The following is a 23,805-nucleotide window of genomic DNA, read 5'->3' as shown; positions in this document are numbered from 1 at the left end:
AGCTCCTTTTAATCCTCTTCCTTCTTCACCTCCCAATTCTCCCCAGATTCGCTCCCTAGATTCTCTCACAGATTCCCTTTCTGATTTGTGATGACAGGAGACTGGCGAACAAGGAGGGTGATGCTGGCAGCCGGCCGCCCCTGAAGCCTCTCGCCCGGGTTCTCTGAGCCACAAGGTGAACAAGGAGGGTGATGCTGGCAGCCGGCCGCCCCTGAAGCCTCTCGCCCGGGTTCTCTGAGCCACAAGGTTCCTGATGTCCTTCAACACCCTCAACAAGGAGGAAACAAACAGCACACGGAACCAACGCTGCCTAAAGGAGAAACATCCTTGGCTCCTTGGGAGTACGTCAAAACCCAGCACCATCTGGCCTCCTATTAACTCAGCGTGCGCTTCCAACCTGCAGCCCATAGCCCCCGTCAGCTCTGCGCTTGACCTGCGCATTTGGCTACTCGGTCCAACTGATGGGCCATTTTCCACCAGCCAGATTCTTATCTAAGATTAATACGATTTTTTTCTTACAGTCAAACAAATATTTACCCCACAAATTCATAAATTCACTATTTGGAAAGCTAGAGGAGTTCATTTTACATGGGCTTTATCTTTTTCCTCTAGATAAATTAGGGAGCTGAGATACTACAGGAGAAAGCAAATCAATGGCCATTTCCAGTTACCAGCATTTGTCTTCAGGTTTAATAGACATGACGCCCTAAGACACGCAGTCTATTCAGTACAAAAACACGCGTCGATATTGAAGCATGCAGGAGAGCCTTTCCTGGTATTCTGCAAATGCAGGCAAAAGCTTCACAACTGTCCGAAGGCCCACAAAGCCCCTCAGGACACATGGCGATCAACTCCGTTCCAAAACCAGCAAACCGAAGGCACCTGAGGAACAGGTGTAAGAGAATTAGGACTACATGGCCAGAAATCTGACCTCCCTCCAGGGAGGGCTAACTGTGTGGGGCACATGCCACTCTTCCAACCCCTACCTGCGGCAGACTTCACTAATCAAGTCAGCATGCTCTTCCAGTCCTCCCGCTGAGACCATAGGGTCCTTCTCAACACAGCATTCGGACGCGGCTTTTTCCATTCTCAGTCTGCATCTGAGAAGAAACCTAGGGGCCACCTCTGAGCTGGAAGCTATTAAGCTGAATAGGTTAAAAGTCTCATGTGAGAATTAAGGACTCAAACCTTAAGCAGGCCATCAATCAAATATGTATTTAACTCCTGCTTCCCTTTCTACAAGCCAGAGAGAGACTCTTATCAATATAACCAGCACTGTAAACCAAATGGTGGCCATGCTTCGTAGCTGGACTGACAGACAGGACACCTGGCCACGCACTTCTGTTATTACAGAAGACCGTGCAAAAGACCCTTTCTAAACCAGGGCTTTTTTAAATGGTGGCTAATCATTTTTCTACTTCATCGGTTACGAGGCATCAGCTCACCCCTTCTTAAGGAATTCCTCTTCTCTCATCGCCCAAGGAAGGAAGGAGGCTCCTTAGCATCATGAGCCTCTTTGCTGCCAGGTCGTAACTGCCTTTTTTAGACTCGGCTCCTCTCACAACCGCAGACCCAACCCCCACTGCATGCTGGGCAACAGTCACACAGAAAGACGCTTGTCCTGTGTCTTCTCCCCCACCCCACCCCACAGAAACAATTGCTCTTTTTACACTTCACACTTGTGCACACAAACATCTCTCTGTTCTAAATCTCAACTCCCATTCACAGACAAACCTCTCAAGCGGGTTGTCCACACTCTGGCAGTGAAAGTGTGGTCCGTGGTCCATGGTCCAGCGGCACAAGCATCCAAGCCCAGACCTCCCGAACCTAAACTGCATTTGAATGGGGTGCCCTGGGTGCCTCTCATGCCCAGGCAATTTTGAAATGCACAGCCCCAATCCCACTCCCTTCCTTTCTGGGATATCCACTCAGTCTTCATCTCTCTACCCTGACACCCCTTCTCCACCAAAACAACTCTCATCAGATGAATGACAGTCAACTCATGTATGAAAAGAATCAATATAATACCACTTCCCCCCTCTGCCGGCCCTCGGAACCTCTATTTATCTGTCCAGACCAGGCTAAATGGCCCCACTTCTGGGAAGCCTTCTCTGCTCCCCAAAGCAAATGAGGAAACCAAAGAGCGGAGAGGCTGGGGGACTGCCTACCCCCACACCCAAGGCACACTCTCGGCACCCCCAGGGCCGCCTTTGAGAAAGCCATCAGGAAGGACCAGCCCTCAGAAGCCCTCAGGGCCAGAGCTGCATGGCTGGCACCAGAATGGCAAGTCCAAAGCTCCCGTTTGGCCAAGGCCCATGTGGGCTGGTCTGACCCAGGTTCCCTGGGCGGGTTCTTGCCCACGGATGCCCACACTACCTCCCTCAAGACCTTTCTCTGCTCTTCTTCCTTCCACACATACCAAGCACCCATCTCTTCCACTCTCCTTGCCTCAAGAGGAATTTTTCCTTGTCCTTTGGCCAAAAGGACCCCAGAGATGAATGACCAGTCTCAGGTCTTCCCTGCAGGCCACAGCAGTGCCTTGTGGTGATCCAGTGCCTTCAGACTCGAGTGCATAAGAATCCCCAGGGGAGAGGTTTCAAACACGCAGATCCCCAGGCCCAGAGGAGGTGGAAACCTGCCATTTAGCGGGTGCCAGAGGCGATTCTAACGTAGGGGATCTTGGCCCCGCTTGGGGACCCTCTGCCTCCTTGAGGTTCCTGCAGGCAGGATCACAAGCAAGTCTACCAGCCACTCTGACCCTGAGTCTGCCTTGGCCAAACGAGGGCTCCCAGGCCTTTCCTGCACAATTCCTCCTTTTATCGTGAGGACCACGGCAACAGGTTATGGGCTGCCGTTTTTGTTAAACTGAAAAACACTTTAAAAATACAAGGCAAAATTCTGCTTTGTTTTGGCACCAAGAAATAAACCTTTATCCCCGTTCCCAGAAATTCTCTGTGTCCCTCAACCTCGTGGCCTATTGTCAACATACTCGGAAGGGTTCTAGGCAGCCCTGTGACTGCTGAGTGCCGTGGGCGGTGAGTCACACCGGCCAGCACCCGAACAGACGCTGGCTTCCTGGTGGAAACTCCGCCTGCCAGAGACCTGGGGTCTAGTGCACAAACAGGGGGCTGTAGCTTCCTCCCAGCAGCTCGAGAAAGGCAACATTTGCTCTCTCCCCAAGACAAAGCTGCTTGGATGACCAACTGAACTTAAAATATTTCCTTTGTATCAATAGGAACATACAAAACGCCCATCCCAAAGTTTGTGGAACCACCCGACAGATGTAAGGAAGATTTTAGACACTGTTTCCACGGTGTCACCATCAACCACTGAGTATCCCTGCGACCTAATTCAACCGCACTCGTTTGACGGCGCGTGAGCACGGTGGCCCCAGGACGAGCCCTGCCTTCCACCATTTTCTATTTTACTGTCTATTGAACTATTTTAAAGGGAATATAGCTGAGCCCAAACCAAAGGGGGACCGCTAGGAATAGCCAGCTTGATCCCAACTTATTGAGGATACCATAATTCTCTAATCTCCTCAGAAGTTCCAACCCACTGACCCCCACACCCTAGCTTCTCAGCACACACCACCCCTTCTGCCGTGGCCTCTCGTGCAGCTGTATGCAGACGCCATTCCACCCCTAATGTCACGTCCCTACACGATCTGCTCGCCCCTCTCTCCCCTCCCTACTTACCCTAACTCGAGTGAAGCCTGACACCCACCTACTCTGCGCCTGTTCCCAAGCAGAGAAAAACACACCACTGTGCTGAAATGTCTCCATTTAAAGTGACCAGACCTTGGCAGCACGCCCCTAGTCAGATCAGTCTCCCGCACCTCTCCACCCTCTCAAATACCCCGTACCTCACATGCCTTCCTCATTCTCACCCCCATGCATAGCCACCCGTCTCTCTACACTATGTCCCCACACTTGTCTCCTTCCTATTAGCATGAACGCACTCTCTCAGCTCCTACCCAAGGCCAACCCTGCCACCTGCACCTGGCCCCTGGCCCCTCCCCCCTCCCCAAGAGCTCTCCCACTATTAGTCCCTCCTGCGTCAGTCTCTCTCTCTCTGGCTGACTGTTCTGCCAACAGACAAATTCGGGAAGAGCTTCCACCTTTCAAAGAGACCCTTCCCACATGAACGCACCCCTCCCGAGGGCCCAATTCTGGTTCCTCTTTTTAAGCACAACTCCTTAAAGGGCCAGTGCTCTCCATTCCCCTTTCCACACACTCACCTGTCCTCCGCCCTCCTCCCCAAGACCGTTCTCATCTCTCATTCCAGGCTCCTTGTCTGACCTAATTAGCCTCACTCCCGCTACGCCATCACCTGCACCTCTGCGACACCCAAAATGGTGTCTGCGGCACAGACCTCTCCCTGAGGTCCAGACTCGTGAATCCACTTGCCATGGTGGTTGGGAATGCAAGGAATAGAAAGCAAGAAAGATCCAAGAGGGTGAAATTCTCACCGCAAGGGGGTGGTGGGGACCCTGCAGCAGGAGAGGAGACCCCCAGTTGGGGGCTGCAGTGTCCTAATGGCGGGGGTAGAACTCACAGAAAATCAGCAGGATGGCGGTAGCTTTCAGAACCGCCAGGACGCACTGCGGCTCATGCACAAGTAAAGAGGTCATCCCAGGCCCCAGCATCGTGAAAACAGAGAGATAAAGTGAGAAGAGGAAGAATCAGTGCATCTGGGGGGAGCGCTGGAGGAGGAAGAAAGGAGACAAAGAAAGAGGTGGGAGACAAAAAGGAAGAAGCTAGAGGAACGGGTGAGAGAATAAAATAAGAACCCAGGGAAAAAACACTGGTCCTTGCTTATTCAGGAGACACAACCCGAACTCTGGCCAAATTCTTCAAAAGATGTAGAGACTCAATTCTCTGAGTCTTCCCTGGAGGAGTATTTGTACTATTACTACTAAAAGCTACAATTTATCAAGGTGCTTCCTGGACGCTAGACACTTTGAACATACTTCCTCATTTGATTCTTAAAATAACCTGACACTTGAGTGTCACTGTCCCTGTTTTATTCACAGCAGCAAAGAAACTTGCTTAAGACAACCTAGCAGGGGGGAGTCAGAGGCAGGATGTAAACTCCCATCTTCTCCCAACATCCGTGTGGGGAACCCCCCTGCTACTCAGTCGCAGAAACCGACAGTGGGGAGACACCCTTCCCAGACACGAGAGGCCGGGGGGCTGCCTAGCAGCCCCCCACAGAGCACTGGGCCTTCTGACGGCCAGCAGCTTCCCAATTCAGGGGAAGCCCACCTGTGCTGAGGGCCAGCCTGACCCTCAGGCACGTCCCCACAGTCCAGGCTGCCCTTGAGGACTCAGCAGGGTGGCGCAAGGACCTGGGGTGCAGACCCACAACCCTCCCAGCTAATCTAGGATCCTGGATTACATGCACTCCCAGAATTATCTCAGGAAAAACCAGGCCAAGGGCATCGCCACACCCCACCCTCACAGAGCTAAAGGAGAGGAACTGAAAGGGTTGATACGGCAAAGCGGACAGAGCCTGGGTAAAGGAAGGGAGAAGCCCTGCTGAGAAGGGCAGCACTCGGCTGGGAGGCCAGAGCCTTGGAAGGCTCGGCCCCCAGGGAGCTCAGAGACCTTGGCAATACTCTCCTGGGTGCATTTTGTCCTCTATGGGATTAGATGAGGCCTCTTCTCTGCACCCAAAAGCCTAGGACTGGGCAGCACCCAGTGCCAACACAGCTTCATCTGAAACAGGCCCAGCCCGGGAGGCAGGGGGGCCCGCCCACTGGAAAGCCAGAGCTGGAGCCACCGAGGACTCACGGCAGGTGTGCACCCCGCAGGGGCCGCAGACCCAGGCAGAACATGTCCGGTCCCACCCTGACCCACCTGCCTCTTCAATCAAAGAAAGCTGTGGATGGACTGGGTGGTCCTCAGACTCACAGGCAGGGGTGCACAGAGGAGGCATCTACCTCCAAAACAGGGTTAGTGGTCCTGCTGGGCTGGGAGCAGGGGTGCAAGGTGCCATCTTCCCTCCACAGACCCCGCAACAGTGCCTGAAACTTCCACCACTGAAGCGACTCCAGTGGCTTAAAATCTAGCTTACAAAAATCTGTGGTTACAACGCAAACCAGCTTCTCATACAGGACAGCATCTTCCTGGGTCCTTCACCGGACGCACTCAGAACCTCCGACTGCCAGCACCAGGGCGACCTTGCCCCACCGGCTCCAGACCCTTCTTTAAACACACAAGGACACAGAGACTCCCACCCAGGTCTCCTTTAGTCTTTCCACAACACGGCCTGGACCCTGGGAGGGTGACCCAGGTGGTCAGGAACCGTGGCATCCTGCTCCTAGGCCCTCCCCTCCTCCTGTTCCGCCACCAAAGCGAGCAAGAGCCCGGGCCTCGCCAGCTGACTCCTCCGAGACCCTGCCTTCGGAAGGATGAAAGCACATCAGAACCCTGGGGCCTAAACGTTCCTGGGTGCCCCCCTCCCTGCACCCAGCTCCCTTGTCCACAGCCTCCCAGGAGGGAGGAGTTCCATGAGGTAACAGCTCTAAAGTCATGTGGAGAGGGGACCATGGGGGTAAGACAGGAAGAAGGGTGATGAAAAAATAAAGCCATTTAACAAAACTACATTCTCACCAAAATGCCACCCTGGAACTTTCAAGATCATCTGACTAATAATGCCAAGCTGGAGTCATTAATATCTACAAAGACAGAGACTGAATTTCTTTTGAAGCAGGTCGACCGACTGGCGCCTGCGGCCTCAACCTAAGGTAAGGGGGCAAAGAGGTCCCAGGTGAGGAAAAGCGTCCAGCTCGGGAGTGAGAAGCAGCACTTCACTCCCTCCCGATAGGCTCACAACCACCTACCTACACGGGGAGGGGGGGGCACAGAGCTGCCTGGCACCAGGGGGACTGGTCAGGACAGTGCACTCTTTGCAACTGCCCATGGGCCCTTGTTGGGAGGACGGACTTCATCGGCACCCTGGCTTAACCCACAAGGCTGACCAGCCAGTGGGGCACAGGACTCACAGCCAGGAAGGGCTCTCCCAGGAACCAGCAGGACTCCGGTTACTACAGAAAAAGTAGGATTCCCGGAGGAGGCTGGAGAGGCAGCAAGAACAGAGACCCTCAGGCCCCGATTGCAGGACGGGAAGGATGCATCAGGATCTCCCTCCTGACTTACTGCCCCTTTTTTCACGGCAGTTCCCTCGCCACAAAATGGGCCCAGCCCCACACGGTGTAATGAGATTAGAGAGCCTACCACCATGAGTAGCTGGCACCCAGTGAGCCCAGGTTCCCTTCTCTCCCCTGCAGTACAAAGCCAGCCCCAACTGGTCCAGCGGGGGAGCCTGAGGGGAAACCACCCCTTCCCAAGGGAACCTGGAACGAGGCACAGGGGCCTTCCCGAGGAGGGGGATGGCAGTCCCAGTGGCAAGAGACTGACTCATTTGGCAAACGGTCCCTTATTTCCCTGTTCACATTTTGGGAGCCATAAAGCACTCCTCCCCCCCCCCCCCCCCCCAATGAGGCAGGCAACAGAAATGAGCTGTGATTAGCACCGCAGAGACCAGAGAGGGGGAAGCAGCTGCGGCGTTTCCTGGAATTGATGGAGAGGGCGAGTCGCTGTCTCGGATGATCTCACCCCTGGGCCGATCCGCAGGCAGGACTTCTCTCAAAGCCAACCTCCTCAACCTCTACAAGGCAAAAGCCACCCAGAGGGCTGCCTATGACAGACCCGAGGCACCACTGGAGGCAGGCCTAGGTGATTTCTGTGGGGCACACAGTGAAATTTCAGACCAGTCTGTAGGCGATATTAGCAGATGCATGAACAGTCAGTGGACACTAAGCCGGGTACGTTGGCTTTATGAGGTCTACATCGGTGTTACAGTGTGAAGGCAAATGGAGGAGAGAGGAAGGGTTTTGAAGGTTTTGGTGAAGCAGTGCTGTCGGAGGCAGGCAGTGCCTAAATGTTGAGTGGGGGGTTGGGGAGAAGGGTGGACCCAGGGGCTACAATCCAATTGCTTTTGCTTTTTTCAGAGGGAAGGTGGGTATTGTTCTATTGTGCATTTCAATTTCATGCTGTCAAATAGTTTTTTTTTTTAAGAGGGGAAAGGGAGAGGGAGAGAAACATTGACAACTTTAAAGACAAACACCGACTGGTTGTGGGTCCCAGGCATCCTGACCAGGGACCGCCCAAATCCACAACCCAGGCTTGTGCCCTGACCAGAACTGAACCGGCGACCTTTCACTTTGTGGGACGACGCCACACTGGCCAGGACCAATCTTTTTAGTCCAGGGCTCTGCCACTTGTAGCCATGCCTGAGCCCAGACAGCTGTCATCAAACACTTTAGGTGAGTAACTGGCACTGGCACTAAGTACCAGAAAAAGATCCGGAGTCTTGTCTGCGCCCGCCCACCTCCGTGGAGCACTGGCCAGGTCACTTAGCCCTTCTGAGTGTGGGTCTACTCTGAGGGACAGAGTGTGGGGACTTAGTAGGGGTTTGCTCTGAGGGACAGCAACGCGACAAGGCTGCTGGGAGACCCCAGTGAGAGCGCAGCGGCTGTCGTTCAGCATGTCAGGAAGCACCGACGCGTGCTTGGCCACCGTGGAGAAGACAGTCCATGTTCCCAGACATGGCTACACCCCTGCCAGCCTCAGCAGCCAGCCAGGTGGGCAGAGAGGACCATCAGAGATGGAGATGGAAGTGAGGACTCCGGGAGTGCAACCTCGGGACTGCTCGAACCCTCCGATGTGCAAGCTGGCTAAGTGTACCCAGTCGGTCTACAGAAAGGAGCTTTCACACAAGCACAAGGCCAATGGCCAGAATCCGAGCCTGGCGTCCTTGCTTTTCCTCCACCACGTTCAGTGACCTATCGTCTAAAGGATATTTTTCTCAAACAAACCCTTTCTTCAACTTGCCTGGGAACAACCAGCCTCTCAGGATACCCAACTCGGGATATTCCTCCATAAATGCAAACTGGCAGAGATGGCAATTGTTCCTCTGGTTTCAGGATGATACTTGGTGGAAGATGCCCACAGTATCCTTAACCAGCAGGTCTGGTACCAAGCAGGGTGAACCTCTGGTACCAAACAAGAGGACCATGACGGGGTCAGATGCAGTCCTGAGGTAAGTGTTCATGAGCCCAAACTTCCAGACGTGCACAGTTCAGCTGCCCTCACGTAAACATCACTTCCTCCTGCTGGAGCTCACATCACCCGGCTTCGTTCCAGTTTCCCTTGTTGCGGCTCAGGCCTCAAGATGTGGTAACTATTTACATTCTTACGATTTCTTCTCCCCACAGCCCAGGATCCCCGCAACCTATGGCCCCCAACCCCCGCCCTGCCCCACCCCCTCGGCTCATCTCCACTCTGACTCTAGACCTACCTCTGAGCTTTTGCATAGGAATTACCCACCAGTGGCCTGTCTTCTCCTTGGCGACCCCATTCTACTCATCTTTCCGTGATGACCGCCCCACTGNGGCTTCCTGCCGTTCCAGTTTCCCTTGTTGCGGCTCAGGCCTCATGATGTGGTAACTCTTTACATTCTTACGATTTCTTCTCCCCACAGCCCAGGATCCCCACAACCTATGGCCCCCAACCCCCGCCCTGCCCCACCCCCTCGGCTCATCTCCACTCTGACTCTAGACCTACCTCTGAGCTTTTGCATAGGAATTACCCACCAGTGGCCTGTCTTCTCCTTGGCGACCCCATTCTACTCATCTTTCCGTGATGACCGCCCCACTGGTAACTTCCCTCGCCAGGCCCTCTGGCATACTGTGCACTGACTCCTAACTATAGAAGCTTGTCCCAAACAACATGCTAACCAACTGTCTTTCCTCCCAAAGAACAAAAAAGATGTTGTATGCGACAGAGAGAGTTTTAGAACTAGAAAACCCTCGGCTGCAAAAATCAGGCTTTTACCACAGGTCACTACTCCCTTCGTCAACTCCATGTCCCAGAGCTTCACTTTCCACTTCTGTGAAACGGGAATAATCTTAACCAGAAGGGCTGCCGTATGGCTTTACAAGCTAGCATCTCTAACAAGCCACTGGTGAGCACAAAGAAAGTATCCCCAAAAGTTGTTTCAATTCCCTGTTGTTTCCCTTACATGTCCTGCAAAACCTAGCCAAGTACTGCAACACAGAATACATTCGATAAATATTTGATTAATTGATCAGTAGCATAAAGCAAACCAATAATCAGAGGGTCATTATCCAAAGCAACAGTATGTGGTCAAAACGTATTGATCTATTTCTCAATTATGGATGAAAGGCTGGTATCTATGGAGGAAAAGCAATCTACTTGAACTAAACAAGCTTGCAGGATTACAAACCGTCAGTCTCTGTGAAGTCAGAGCTCAGCCAAACACAAGTTTCAGCTTAAGTGTTCATGTCAGCAATTCATTACGCGCCTCCTTCACCCCTTCTTACAAAAGTTAACTCCGCTCCCGAACTGTTTTACAGTTCTGGTTCACAGAAAGTTGACTTCACACACTAAATATAATACAATCCTCATGACTTCAAATCAAACACGGAGCAGAATTATTCCATCAGAATGCTTTCCTATTTAGAGGAAATCCTGACCACTGCTCTGTGTTGGAAGATTGTTGTCTTATCTGTAAATATAGAATTAACGTCTTCTAATAAAACCTCTCTTCCCTGCTAAATTGGGAGAAGGGAAGAGACAACGATGAAGTGACGAGGTCATTCAACCACAATCAAGCTGAGAAGGCTACCCAGGTCCTCTGAGCAAGAACGAGGTCCATGCACCGACGATGATGCGGACTTGGTGGAATCGATGAGACGAGGACTGAGTGGACCTCCGGGAGTTTGCAGCAGAGCCATTTTCACCTTGTGGCCTTTTTGCTCTTGCCGTCCTTTTCAGTTGCTTCTTGCTGGTTTGTTTTGTTTGTTCCCCACTATTTAGTTTCTCTTAAGGAAAATGTCTCTTGCAACTACATTCTCTTTGCAGCTGGTATCTCACTCTACCGAAACAATCGGAGTCCTCGTGCAGGCTTGGGACATTGCTTCAGTACATGAATAGGAGGAGCAAGTGTGGAAATGGCCATTTCAGTCAATGATCACAATGTGCATTCATGAGACCAATTGTCCCCATGCCTCCCAACTTCCTCGTGGTGACTTAGGCACTAACTCTTTCAGGTTACCAGCTGCAATTCAAAGCACTGCAGGGCTAGATGGGACCCCAAGAGGTCATCTAGCCCATGCCCCTAACTTCATGCAGGAGAAATGCTTGGTTATCAGGGAGTTCCCTATCAGGTTAATAGTCAAACATTCTTGATGTCAAAAGAACTGTTTGTCAGTTTGCTGTAAGAGGCTTCTCCCATCTTCTGTAGAGACCAAAAGCAACTACTCAGGGCCTTTTTCTCAATACACGTGATGATGGTTAAGTGACCTCTAATTCTGTTCCCTACATTCCCTTAAAAATTCCTAAAGGGCTTCTTATCCATCCCTTTAAATACGTTGTTAATCATCTTTTCTGTACTTTCTGGGTTTGTCACAATTATTTTCAGCCAATTCAAACATGGTGGTGTCAGATAGTATGTGGTCAGATACTACTAGCTGGCCACATAGTATTCAGCTGATACTAAATAGGAGTGGATAAGTACTTCCCTCCCTCGTACTGGGTTCGCAATGTAACACAGCCTGGAGTCATGCTTACTTAAGAACATACAACAGCCCTGGCTGGTGTAGCTCAGTGGATTGAGAGCAGGCTGCGAAACGAGGGGTCGCTGGTTCGATTCCCAGTCAGGGCACATCCCTGGGTTGTGGGCTGGGCACAAGAGGCAACCACACATTGATATTTTCCTCCCTTTCTCCCTCTCTTCCTCTCTCACTAGAAACAAAAAAAAACTCTTAAAAAAACAAACAAACATACAACATGCACCCCTTCAGTTAGCGTTCCACTAGGACTCCCAGACCCACCCCAGCGAGGACTAGTCCTGTCCGGCCGGCCCGGCCAGCAGTCGACGTAAAGGTACCTGCCAGGTCGGTGCCGAGCCTCCAATGACTGCTGCTATCACCTCCTGACAAAGAATTTCCTGTTCTGGCATAAGGGCCAGGTAGACAAGGGACTGTGCTGCTCACGCCAGGTTTACATGAAATGCAAAACAGGATTTTCCAACTTTTCGTCTGAAGGATCTTTCTCCTTTTAGTCTTTGCCTAAAAACTGACATCGGGGCGCCTGAGATGCGATCAGAGGGCAGAGCGTGGAGCCAATGGAGCAGGCGTAGAGAACACTGTTCCCAACCGCTGCCCCGCTTCAGGGAACGTGGAGGTGACTGGGGAACTCAGCCACGAACCCCACAAAAAGGTACCCCGAGACCTAAAACATTCCTGAACCTCTCCAAACAACTGAGCATCCTGCCGTAATAGCTAAAGAGGATTAAAAATAAATAAATTTGGCACGGCTGCTGCCCCCTAACAGAGCCAGCTCATCGGCCCCTCTTCAGTACCACCCCACACTCAGTTTGTAAGGGGTTTCCGGTCGACAGCAGGTCCTGCACCAGGACTCCTGCCCGCCACCCGAGGAGGAAAATCGCCTCCTGTGGCTCTTTTGGGATATGGAGTAAGTGGTTAGGGGAAGGCCTAGTTCTGAGTGTGCCCCATGCATCCGAGTTCTTAGGAAGAACTGCAGCTCAGCGACCCCCTCAATACCCACTCCACACTCAACAACTTCGGGGAGCCACAGCCCTTGCGGAAAAAGTAGTCACCAGAAAGAGACAATTTCTTTAACCCAAACACTGCAAGCGGGGCCCCACTGAACATCCACTATTTACGCCATACAGAGGGCACTCTGCTGTGTTTTCTTAGCCCAGGGCAGCCACGAATGCAACTATTTTAAAGTTCGCCGTGTTTCATGCGTAAGTTGCTAGAGGTGAATGGTATCAGTCATCACGTCCTCAGAGAGTTACTGTCACCTATGGCTAGGGCAGAGATGAGCTGGGTTATTTAGATTCTCTGGTAATGACCGGACTACTGTCGTTTAGACTCAGCACCCAAACTAGGAAACTGAATAGTTTTCTAAAATTTTGTGGCAGGATTTTTTTTGGCCCTGAAATGTTTCTGTGCCTAGGCCTCAACACAACTCACATTCCTGAGCGCGAAGTGCCCCTCCAGCCCTGCACTTTGGTGATGTGAAATTCTTCTTTCCTTGGTGTGAGGCTTAGAAAATGCCTTGAATATCACTATTTCTAACTCCGGGATCACCAAACTACAGTACCCGGGCCAAATCTGGCCAGCTGCCTATTTTTGTAAATAAAGTCTTACTGAAACATAGAGCCAGGCCCCTTCATTGATACAATGTCTATGGCTAGCTACTTCCGTGCTGAAACCCCAGACCTGAGTAGCTGCAACAGATGCCCAGACTGAGAAGCCTGGAATATTTACTATTTGAGTCTTTACAGATTTTGCAGACCCCTTGGTACATCAAGGAAAATAAACTGCTTCTTCAGAATAGTCTCGTCCTCACCCCAACAAAAAACGAACACAGCCCTGGCCCGAGAGAATAGTCTTCGCATACTGCTTTGCATGAAATGCGGTCTGACTCCCTCACATCTGAAATAAGACGCGCATGAGACATAAAATACTTGACAGACAACCTGGAGGAATGAGTTCAGAGTCTCAACTGGAGAAGATGGAGTTCTGCAGGTGGGCAGTGGTGGTGGTTGTACAACAATGCAAAATGTACTTGATGCCACTGAAATGCTCATTTGAAAATGGTCCAAATGATTTTACATAATGCGTACTTTACCACAATAAAAAAAAAGACAAACAAGGATATTTTGAGGAAAAAAAAAGTTCTTTAGTTCTTTTTACTGCTTAGGGAAACTTACAAAGTCCATAATGACCGTCAACATGGGCGATCGTTCTGGAAGAAGACAGAGCATTAGCAGCAGCAGCAGCACCAAGACACGTTCAGCCTCCACCCGACCTCAACATGGCAACGCTCAGGGGGCAGGACCTGCCTGAAGACTGATCTGGTTCTCCCTGACCTGGAGGACCCATCACAGCAGAACGCCCGCCTCCACACAGGAGCAGCCTACCGCAGCGGGGCCAGCTTGCAGCGGAACCAACCGGCAGCTTGGGGAGGCTACGTCAAAAGCAGCTTTCAGGGAATGGAAACATTAACCACCCAGCACTTTCCAAACACACACTAAAGCTTGCGTTCTTGTGCAAAACTCTTCTTGGCATGGTGGGACAACCACGTTGGGACAGGTTATTACCTCTGTACCCACACAAGGCTCTCCATAAATCTATCTTGGCCATAGAGAAGGTGCTGATGGCCGTGGTGGTGGTGGGTTGGTGACAGCAACTGTGGACTCAGAGCCAACACTGGCACCAACGCTGGGCACTGCCTACTTGCCATGCCACTACCGCCTGTCAGTCAAACCAATGCCAACCACTGTTCTAAGGCCATGCTGCTAACTACAACAATAGGGTTCAACAAATCCCAGGCAAGCAAGTGGGCAGAATCCTCTCAGGAGTCTTTTCAATAGGACGGTATGAAAGTCGACCTCAAGGAGGATGAAGTTGGTAAGGCACAATTTACAGAGATGCCTTAGGAGCACTGGAAACAGGCTTTTATTTAACAGGAACTCACACAAACTTGATACAAACCCTACATTAGGCAAAGCTTTATCACAATTCTACACACAATTTGTGGGGTTGGTTGGAGAACAAACTGCTATAATTATTAGCGTTTTTAACGAAGGCATTTCCTATCAGCAAACGCCACCGTAAAGGGCTACAAAATGATACAGAGACATTCTCAGTGATCTCATTCTTGAAGTCTGGCCTGGATTGAGAAACCTGAAAGGGCTGGCGGGATACTGGTGCCCATCCAAACTCCCCTTTCGAAGGCAAGAGAGAGATTCTCAGGTTCCAAACCATTCCAGCAACAGTCACTCGAGGACTTTAGCTGACAAGAATATCTGGCATGAGACTGTTCATTTATTACTCTGATTGCTCAGAAGTGAATGGAACCCACGAGAATGGCCATGTAAGAGACCCAGAGTAGAACCCAGTGCCCCAACCAGTCAAACCAGCGCCCTCATTAGGCCACAGACATTATGTTGGATCACATTTCAGAGGCCACGACACTCACTCCCACTGACACCGCCATAGGAGGACAGGTTACAGTGCTCGCCTTTCTCCTTTGCCCCCACAAACAACTGCATCTGAGGCTTCCCTGTTTGGGGCGGATGTCCTTGCCCTTGGGAACACTCAGGTCGCAGGTCTCTGAAGCCAGTTTAGCAAAAGATTCCCTTTGCCAGTTTCCTCTAGTTGTTAAGTGACCAAATTAGTATCATCTCAGTTGCTGCTTACTTTGTCGTCTTTTACCCCCCCTTTTCCTTCAGTGAATTACTTTATTATATTTAATTTTTAAAGAGAGGGGAAGAGAGGGAGAAAAACATTCATGTGTAAGAGATAGATCAATTGGTTGCCTCTCACACACCCTCAACTGGGGACCAGGCAGGCAACTCACGCATGTGTCCTGACTGGGGATTGAACCAGTGACCTTTTAGGTTTGCAGGCTGGCGCTCAATCCACTGAGCCACACCAGCCAAGACACTGCATTATTTTAAACAAAGGTGTCTGTCTTCAAATCCTATGAGCTTGCAGAGATATGTTTAATCACTAGATGGAATTCCTTTCAGAACCAGGCCTTGTCAGACACCATATCCAGGAGGCAGGCTGCTTCTTGACATCCAGATAAATGCGGCTTGCCTGGGGTGAGGAGAGGAGGGTTTGAGGGGGTGGGGTAGAGAGACTGCCGGTAGCCTTTGTGGCTAATTTATATCAGTCAAGGCTTAACATAATCATAGAACGTCACCAACACTTTCGACAGACTTTTGAAGAATTAAATAAGAAAACTGACCACTCCTCACTTACCACATCCAACTTGCAGAAACAAAAACACCTAAAGCACATATATGAATGGCTTTTCATAAAGCCTGAGAAAGCAGAGTGGAGCTTTATTTTCTTAATATAAATGCGGGGCATTTTTCCTTAGAGTTAATATGCGGTCTTTATTTTACATTAAGCACGCTTTTGACTTCATGTCTTCACAAAATTTCTTTTCGCTTTTGAAGTATGAGTTACTTTAAATAAAAATACTGTGCCACATCAGCACATTTTTCTCTTAAACAGTGAAATAAATAAAATAGTTAACTCTTTTTTTTTCCCATCAGATCATTTTCAGTTACTTCTTTGTAGAGCAATTCCAGTCTGAGCTGGGCACTTTCTCACAGATATTTAAAGAAAATGTAACGAAGAATTTTAAAAAGGAAAAAAAAATCTTCGTGTTGCACAAACTGAGGCCATTCCCGACTTTTCTGGGCTGAGCTGAGCTGTGATGAGGGGGCTTTTGCACGATCCGAGCTCCTCTGTTGGCTGAAACACACGTGCAGGAGGGGGCTGGGCAAGGAAAGAGGAAGAGGAGGAAGAGGAGGCGGCGCAAATCATCGAGCCTTCTTTTCGCCTTCTTTGGAAACGGCTTGATTGAAGGATGCCGGGTCCCCGGGCCAGGGAGTTGACTGCAGAGGGAAAGGCAACGAAAGATAAAAAACAACAGCACAAGACAACTACCTAAAAGGGAAAGAATAAAATTAAGGGGGTAGCGGAAATGAAATGAATTAAAAAGGAATCAAAGGAAAGAAAACAACCAACGAATTGCCACACTGAGGATGAACACCAGACTTGTATCTCCCGTGCCTTGAACATCAGCAGCACGGAAACAGCCCGGACCAGGGCGGGGCAGTTGCTCCCGGTCACTGAATGACACGAGAGACAGAGAGGGCAGGGCTGGGTTTTTAACTCCTAGGTGGTGCGAGAGGCAGAACTGGGGGTTGGCGAAATCTTTTTATTTTCTCCTCCACTCGGAAACCAAACAAACTACATCTTTTCACTGTTAAATTACCCCAGGAGAACCATTACTATGCAATCTATCTTCCTGTCACCTAAGTAGAAATGAGTAGCGCTATGGTATCAGGCCAGTTGCAGTCACAAAGAACCCCAACTAATGCCCCACTGGGTCCAAGGCCGAAAGGACACTGCTTCACGCACACATCCTCACCCGAAACAGTGTTCCCAGTGAGTCCAGGGAGTCTGAATTGCTCAGAGAAGCAACCAAGCCAAGAGGTCCATTCCAATCCTCAACTAGCTCAGTAATTTTAAATGACAGACTTGGAATCTGGTGGCAGTTCAAACTGGGTGGGCCCTTTAGTCTGACTGGGGACCAACCACACATGGATTTTGCTTCTGAAATGAAATCTAAGTTACTTCCATCTTTGGAATGGAGTAGTCGGCACAAAAGAGTAAGCAATAAAACCAAGTACTATCACATTTCACCCCAGAAGCAGTTCCTAAGGGCAGAGGTGGGTGCCCTTACAGTACCCATCCAGAACTGAGAGCAGTGGCAAAGGAGGGAGGAAAGGAAGGGGGGTGGGGGCCTCAACGGGAAAATAGCCAAGCAGAAATGGAACAAAGTTCAAAATCAAATGAGCAGGTCAGCCTCTTCCAAATTGAAACTCACCATCACCCACCTCCTGTCCTTCTAGTACCCATGGGATCACCCCTCACTGCTCAGACATGCAGGACTGGGTTAGACGGACTTCCCATGTTAGATGCCAGGACTATCCACTTATGTTTCCAAAGGGAGGCTGAGGAGGGCCTGGTTTCCATCTGCCACCTAGGCCTCCCCTCACCCTGTCTGTGTTTCTTCCCCCCAAATCCCACCCCACCCCACCCCACCCCACCGTCTCACTTCACAGATCTGCTTGCTTGGTCTCCCTTCCCTGACTCCCATCCTCTTCCTTAGTATTCATGTCTTTGCTCCTCTACCTGCCTCCAGCCCACTCACTCCAGTAATAAAACCAGTTGGGTCTTTCCCCAGACCCCCCACAGTGCCTGTCGAGTGTTCTCTTGTTGGACATCCAATCAGAATTTTACCCCTGCCAGGAGTCTTTCTAACCCTCTCCCAGTGCCCCTAAGGCCTCTGGTCAGAGGTCACCTGTCATCATTTTGGTGAGTCTGCCTAACAACCACACGCCATGCCCTTGCAATTTCCTCCACCGCTGATCCCCCCCCCCCCCCCGGAACACACACACACCTTTCTTCTTTTGCCCATTTAAGCCACCCAGAAAATAGCTGGTTGGTTCCCGGCTTTGTGCTCCTAACATCCATTTTCTCTCTCATTTCTCCTGGTGGAGCCAACAGCAGCCCCCTAGAAATGCCCTGCCATTTTCTTGTTCTTCTGTTCAGTCCCTCTCAAGAAGGCTGACTTCCATCCCTCCATACGTCTTCAGTGTGGCCCTCACCTACCTTCACACCCTCATTCTCCTCCTTCCCTACTCAACACATTTCACTGCCCCCTGGGCCTCATCTACCTCACTTGACCACTGGATGCCTCGTCCAGGTATGTATGACCTCCCCAGCCTCACCATCAGCAGTATTTATTAAGCTAAATCCTTCCACCAATGAGCTCAGAAACACTGCTCAGTCCTCAGTTTATGTCCATAAATAACTACGGTGCATTACTGTTGGGCACTGTCCGAGGGACATGAATGACACCATCTTTGCCCTCAAGGAACACACACCCTGTTTCATGAGAAATACAATCTTAATATGTTGCCATAAGCACTATACTAGCGGCATCAACAAAATGCCACAGAACAACACTCAAGCATGTTCTCACATTGTGATTTTTGACATTTTAACATCATTCGGGTTGTAATTCCCAGCTTTGCCTGTTGTTCAGTTCTACCCCCATTCTCTCTGGCTAGAGACGTTCTTGCCTACAGACTAAATAGCAACAGTCAATCCAGATGTCTTTGCTGATACCTTCCTCCAAGAGCATCTCCCTGACTACTTTGATCCATGGCAAAAATAATCACATTATCATCCCATGACACTTACACACTTCAACTACTTGTGAGTATCTAGCCTTCCCAACTAGGTTGGAAGGAATTCTATTGGACAATTAATCCATCAGGCCCAAGTTTGATTTTGTTCTACCCTTCACAGGGCTGAGCAGTCGTATAGACTGCTGTTACCCAGGTCCTAGTGGCCAAATAAACAAAGCACATACGAACGAAAGTATTATTATCCAAGGTCTATAAATACACTAGCCTGACCTAAGCTGAAAGACCAATGTCTGAGCCAGCAGTAATGGATAAAGTCAATGCTGCACACCCTGACGCAATGCACTGAGAAGGCGGCGGTATCATTTCTGTAGTATTCTTACCCAAATTGCAGAGCCTGATTTTAATCGTCAGGAGACAGCACACAAACCTAAAATTAAGGGCCTTCTATGAAATAACTAGCCAGTACTCTTCAAAAGTATCAAAGTTATATACAGATTACAGGCGAACCTGGGTTGGACCATGGACCAGAGAAAGAACACAGTGAGAAACCTGGCAGAACCTGAAGAGGTCTCGGGTTGGAATGTTCCATCGGTGCTGCCTTCCTGAGCGTGGTCACTGTACTAGGGTTATTTGAAGAATCTAGGTAAAGAGTCTATGGAGATTCTTTGTACTCTGTGAAAGTTTTTGTAAAAATTATTTCAAAAATTTTTAAAAATGTAAGTCTTAGTCGTTGGTCAAGGACCAGTACTGAGAGACTTTGAAAACCTACTTGCTAACAGTGCTTTTTAGCTAATGATTGAGTTCTGACAGGGATCTCCCATCATCCTCAGCTATTCCGTGAATCAGTGGAGCAGAGTGACTCCTCCTGGACTGCTATTGGAGTAAATGGTCAGAAGTCACCTTTCTTAGGCACAAGTTTCATGTGAGTCAATGTGTCAGTGTTGGAGCACTTAGGCCTGTGACTGAAAAAGGGCCTGAAGTGTTTACACTCCCAGCCACCTCCCGTCTCCCACCCTCACTGTCACCCCAACATCACCACCAAAACAAGGGTCATTTGGAAAGCTCAGTCTGAGTTCTTCAGAAGCAGGAAGACTTAGATACTGCTATTCCTTAGTAGGATTCTAATGTGATTAGAGGTTGGGCTTAGATTTGTTTTATTTTTACAGCATCAAATACCTCCTCTCAATCCAGTGAAGTCTTGAATGAAAGATCTCAAAGACCTTTACTGATTTTACTCAAGAAATTTTTGAAATGTGATCAATGGAGAAGTCAGTATAGACTGAGAACAGAGTATTAGAAGACCCAGATGCCACCTGCCCCGGCACTTCAGACCAGTCCCCTGACCCGTCGAATCTCAGTTTCCTCATCAGTAAAAGGAGAGCAAATAACCTCTAGCCTACTCACAGGGTTGCTTAAAGAATCACCATGAAAGAATGCTGGTTATGTATTGGGGTAGGGTAAGAAACACCCATGTGCTAGGCACAGAGAAACTGAGGCAGAGAGGCATGGCGAAATCACACGGGATTGAGACCAAACCCAGAACTTTTCATTTCTCCTCCAGGTTTCTACTCACTAGATCAAAAATGCCTCACTCAGGAATTATACAAGTAACAGCACTCACAAAGAAAGGGAAAGAAAATCCCCTATGAAAAAATGCCTAACACATGAGCCCGCTCAACCTTAAGTACAAGTTCAAGATCATATTCATCAGATGTAACAGGAGGCATATTAATTAATTTCACTCCACCATGAAGTGAGAACCACCAAACAGCCCTTAGTTCTCGCCTCGAGTACCGGGCTCGTGTTCCCTCAAGTGCTATACAGGGGTGGTATTGGGCTGCAGCCCATTAGGTGCGTGGAGAGATGCAAAGTAAGCAGGAACACTTAAATAGGGTTACTACTGATGTGAACGTCACAGTTTTATTAAATCCTTCTCTCTAAAATACCAGTAGCAAATTGCTTTACTGACTTTAAAGGGCCTTTAGAAAATGAAATGCTTATTTCTCATCCCCAGTGTTACAGTGATTACAGGGACTGCTCTCTGCCCAGTATCAATAACAGAAATAAAGCATTAGATTGCTCTAAGTAGGCAAAAACACCAGACAGACAACAACCATAATCACCTTTTCATCAACAATTCCGCCAGGGGATGCGAATGCTGTAACAAATTTAGAAAGCCGTGGATCTTTGACTGTCCTACCTTTGGGCTGGGACGCAGAAAATAGATGGCATTTCTGGAACATTGCGCCTTTTGGGTGGGTGCCTTACTGAGTCGAGGACAAGGGAAACCAGTTAAATCTTTCTCACCTTCAAGACTCTCATTTGTCTTAAGTTTTGAGTAGTGACACTTATTTAACAAAAGCAACAACAGATGTGTCAACTGCTCACACAGCTGCTACAATTCCAGGGATAAAACAAAAGGAGACCTTTGTTCCTAATGGGCATCAGGACGGCATGTCTAGAAATGATGGTTTAGAAGTCAAGCTTTCTATAATATTCTGTACAGACTTTTCACTGGAATTTTCCTTTCGAGGATCTAATTGCTTACTCTGCTAATCCTTTAATAAGGTTACCACTTAAAGCAACTTGTACATTCCTTACAAACACCTTTTTCTTCAACTGGACCTGAGAAAAATCGAGGGAGATATACACACATGTATCCTCCCCCTTTGACCAAGCATTCGTTGAAAGTGCAGCCGTAACCGTAGCCAACGGAGGCATCAGGCTTCCCAGAAAACCTCCCGTCCCACATGCAACAGTGGAAGCTGCTGGACGGGGCTCGACAGGAAACAGGAAGAGCTTCAACCAATCACTGTAACAGCTGGAGATAAAGTTCTCCTAGAACCTGGAGGCACCAAAGTAGTTCTAGATGACAAGGATAATTTTTTATTTAGAGACGGTGACATTCTTGTGTGTAATCTATAACAAATCACTGTTGAAATGGTATCCAAAGAAGTTCTCAAATCTTTCATCAAATAAATAACTCCCATGTCTCTCGCTTTTATAATGAATAGCTAAACAATAAATAAATGTTTTGTATTCCTATGTGTATTACATACACAGGAGTATTATATTCCTATGTCCCATATGCAGGAATATGCAAGGGCAGTACAGAACAACGGTGTAAGTGTACATAGGAGATCCTGGAGTCAGGGTGCTAGGGATCAAAACCTGACTCTCTTAGCTGTGAAGCCATCAGTACATTTCTTAACCTTACTACTAAGCCTCACTTTCCTCATCTGTAAGCTGGGGATAATATATACACCTGCCTCACAGCACAGTCATGAGGATTAACTAAACCATCCCAGGGGGAGGACTCAGAGCAATGTCTGGCACATAAATGTTGGCCATTGTTATATAGAAAAAAGGGGATAAAGACAACAACATCAACTGGCAAGCTGGTTGGAAACAGAACAGCCAGCTTCTTCCTGCTCTGCCTCCTCTGAGTTTCCTTCTCTCACCTTAAGACATCTGCTGCAGAGCAATGCCCACTCTGCTCTCTCAAACTTCACTCACTTAACCTCTCTGAGTTGCTCTTTCTCAACTGGAAAATGAAAGGTTTGAACTTGATCATCTTGAACGTCCCTTCCAAGTTTTTTTTTTTTAAGGATGCAAATTCTGAATCTGTATACTATGAGCAAGGTGAGACAAGGTGCCTGGGCAACACTAAGATGCATTACTATGCTCACATTGGCGACACCAACTGAGGAAGATGAGGACATCTAATCACGGACAGGAGAAAAGGAAGATCAAGTTATACTAGTAAAGATGAAACAGATAAGCACTAGCCATCCCCACGTAAATCTTCCCACAGGAGTTTCCGTAATTTAAACAGTTCTTTATGCTCTGTTCCCCTTTAGAATGCCAAGCGAGATTCTGAAATTAGGTGGGTTTTCATAATTTTTAATTATGTAGATTTAAAATTGTTTTCAAATTTAAAAGTAGGCTGTCGTTGAGAATTTCAGGACTATAAACAACTGGACAGACTGCAAGGCTAGTACAGACTGGTCAGACATGTTTTTATCAACACGGAGGCTCCCATTTCACCAGTGAGAGGAAGCCTGATGCCATGGCGCCAAGTGACAAAACAGACGAAGTCCACAGGCCAAGAGTGACAGCACGGGCGGGCCGCATCACCTTAGCAGAAACCAGGGGGACCACCGACACTGGCTCTCCAACCGTGTGCACGCAGGCGTGCTAACCGCTGGAGGTCCGCGCTGTGTGCTACGAACAGGGCCACGTACAGGTGAGGCAGAGCATCCCAGAGGCGGGTGAGGTGGTTACTTTCACTCTCTCACAACTGAGAACAAAAGCCCAGGCAGGCACTTACACATTTGAAGCAGGAGACAAGTGGGGGCCCTTTCTGTCTCGGGCCACCAGAGAAGCACAAAGGGCCCACATGTGGGTTTCTTTGCTTGGTCCTGTACTTTGGCTTTTGTTCGGTTGGCTGCTCACTTTAAGGAGAGGTCTAATTCAGGAGGATCTGCAAAGGCTAGATTATCAAAGCAGATCTTCCCAGACCCTTAAAAGTAGCCTGTTGCCTGGGTGGCCCCTCTCATCTCCCAACCCAAGCCAGATGGCAGTGCCCATGTCTCTGAACCTGTGCTCTCAGGGTGACCAAAGAACGTGACCACACTTGGTGGGAGTTCAGAATCTTCAGGTTAGTTCAGTTGAGTGTTGTGCTTAATTAGAAATTTGCTTTATTTTGGATGCTTCCTTTAGCTGCTTGGTACCTGAAGCAAGGAACGTCAGCGTAAACATGCAATCTCCCTGTGGCCATGTCCCCTCGTTCCTACCCAAGTTCAGCAGCCAACTCCCAAGTCAGTTCCCTGGACGCCCCCCCTCCACATGTAGCCAGTGAAGGCAGTCAGTCAAGCACCAGCCCAGCCATTTTCTCTTACGCTTGAGCCGAAAGCCCCCATTCTCCACACAGAGCCCCAA

At 49.2% G+C, this 23,805-nt stretch overlaps 1 protein-coding gene across 4 annotated transcripts in view; it reads right to left on the bottom strand.

Moving 5' to 3' along the window:
• DPF3 (double PHD fingers 3) overlaps positions 1–23,805 on the bottom strand; it is a 237,377-nt gene that overhangs the window by 26,867 nt on the left and 186,705 nt on the right. Inside the window, exon 10 of one of the 4 annotated variants that reach the window (XR_005064364.1) lies at positions 15,780–16,536. The exons of the other annotated variants lie outside the window; for them this stretch is intronic. The gene's annotated coding sequence lies outside the window, so the exon portion shown is untranslated. Of the gene's footprint in view, positions 1–15,779; positions 16,537–23,805 lie in introns of those variants that run through there. 4 annotated transcript variants of the gene reach the window in all.

Source organism: Sturnira hondurensis, unplaced genomic scaffold, assembly GCF_014824575.4.
Source record: "Sturnira hondurensis isolate 20B ecotype Veracruz unplaced genomic scaffold, ASM1482457v3 Scaffold0021143, whole genome shotgun sequence".
In the NCBI taxonomy this organism is placed as follows: domain Eukaryota; kingdom Metazoa; phylum Chordata; class Mammalia; order Chiroptera; family Phyllostomidae; genus Sturnira; species Sturnira hondurensis.
The sequence above is the reverse complement of the archived record's forward strand: the minus strand, read 5'-3'. Positions and strand labels throughout refer to the sequence as shown.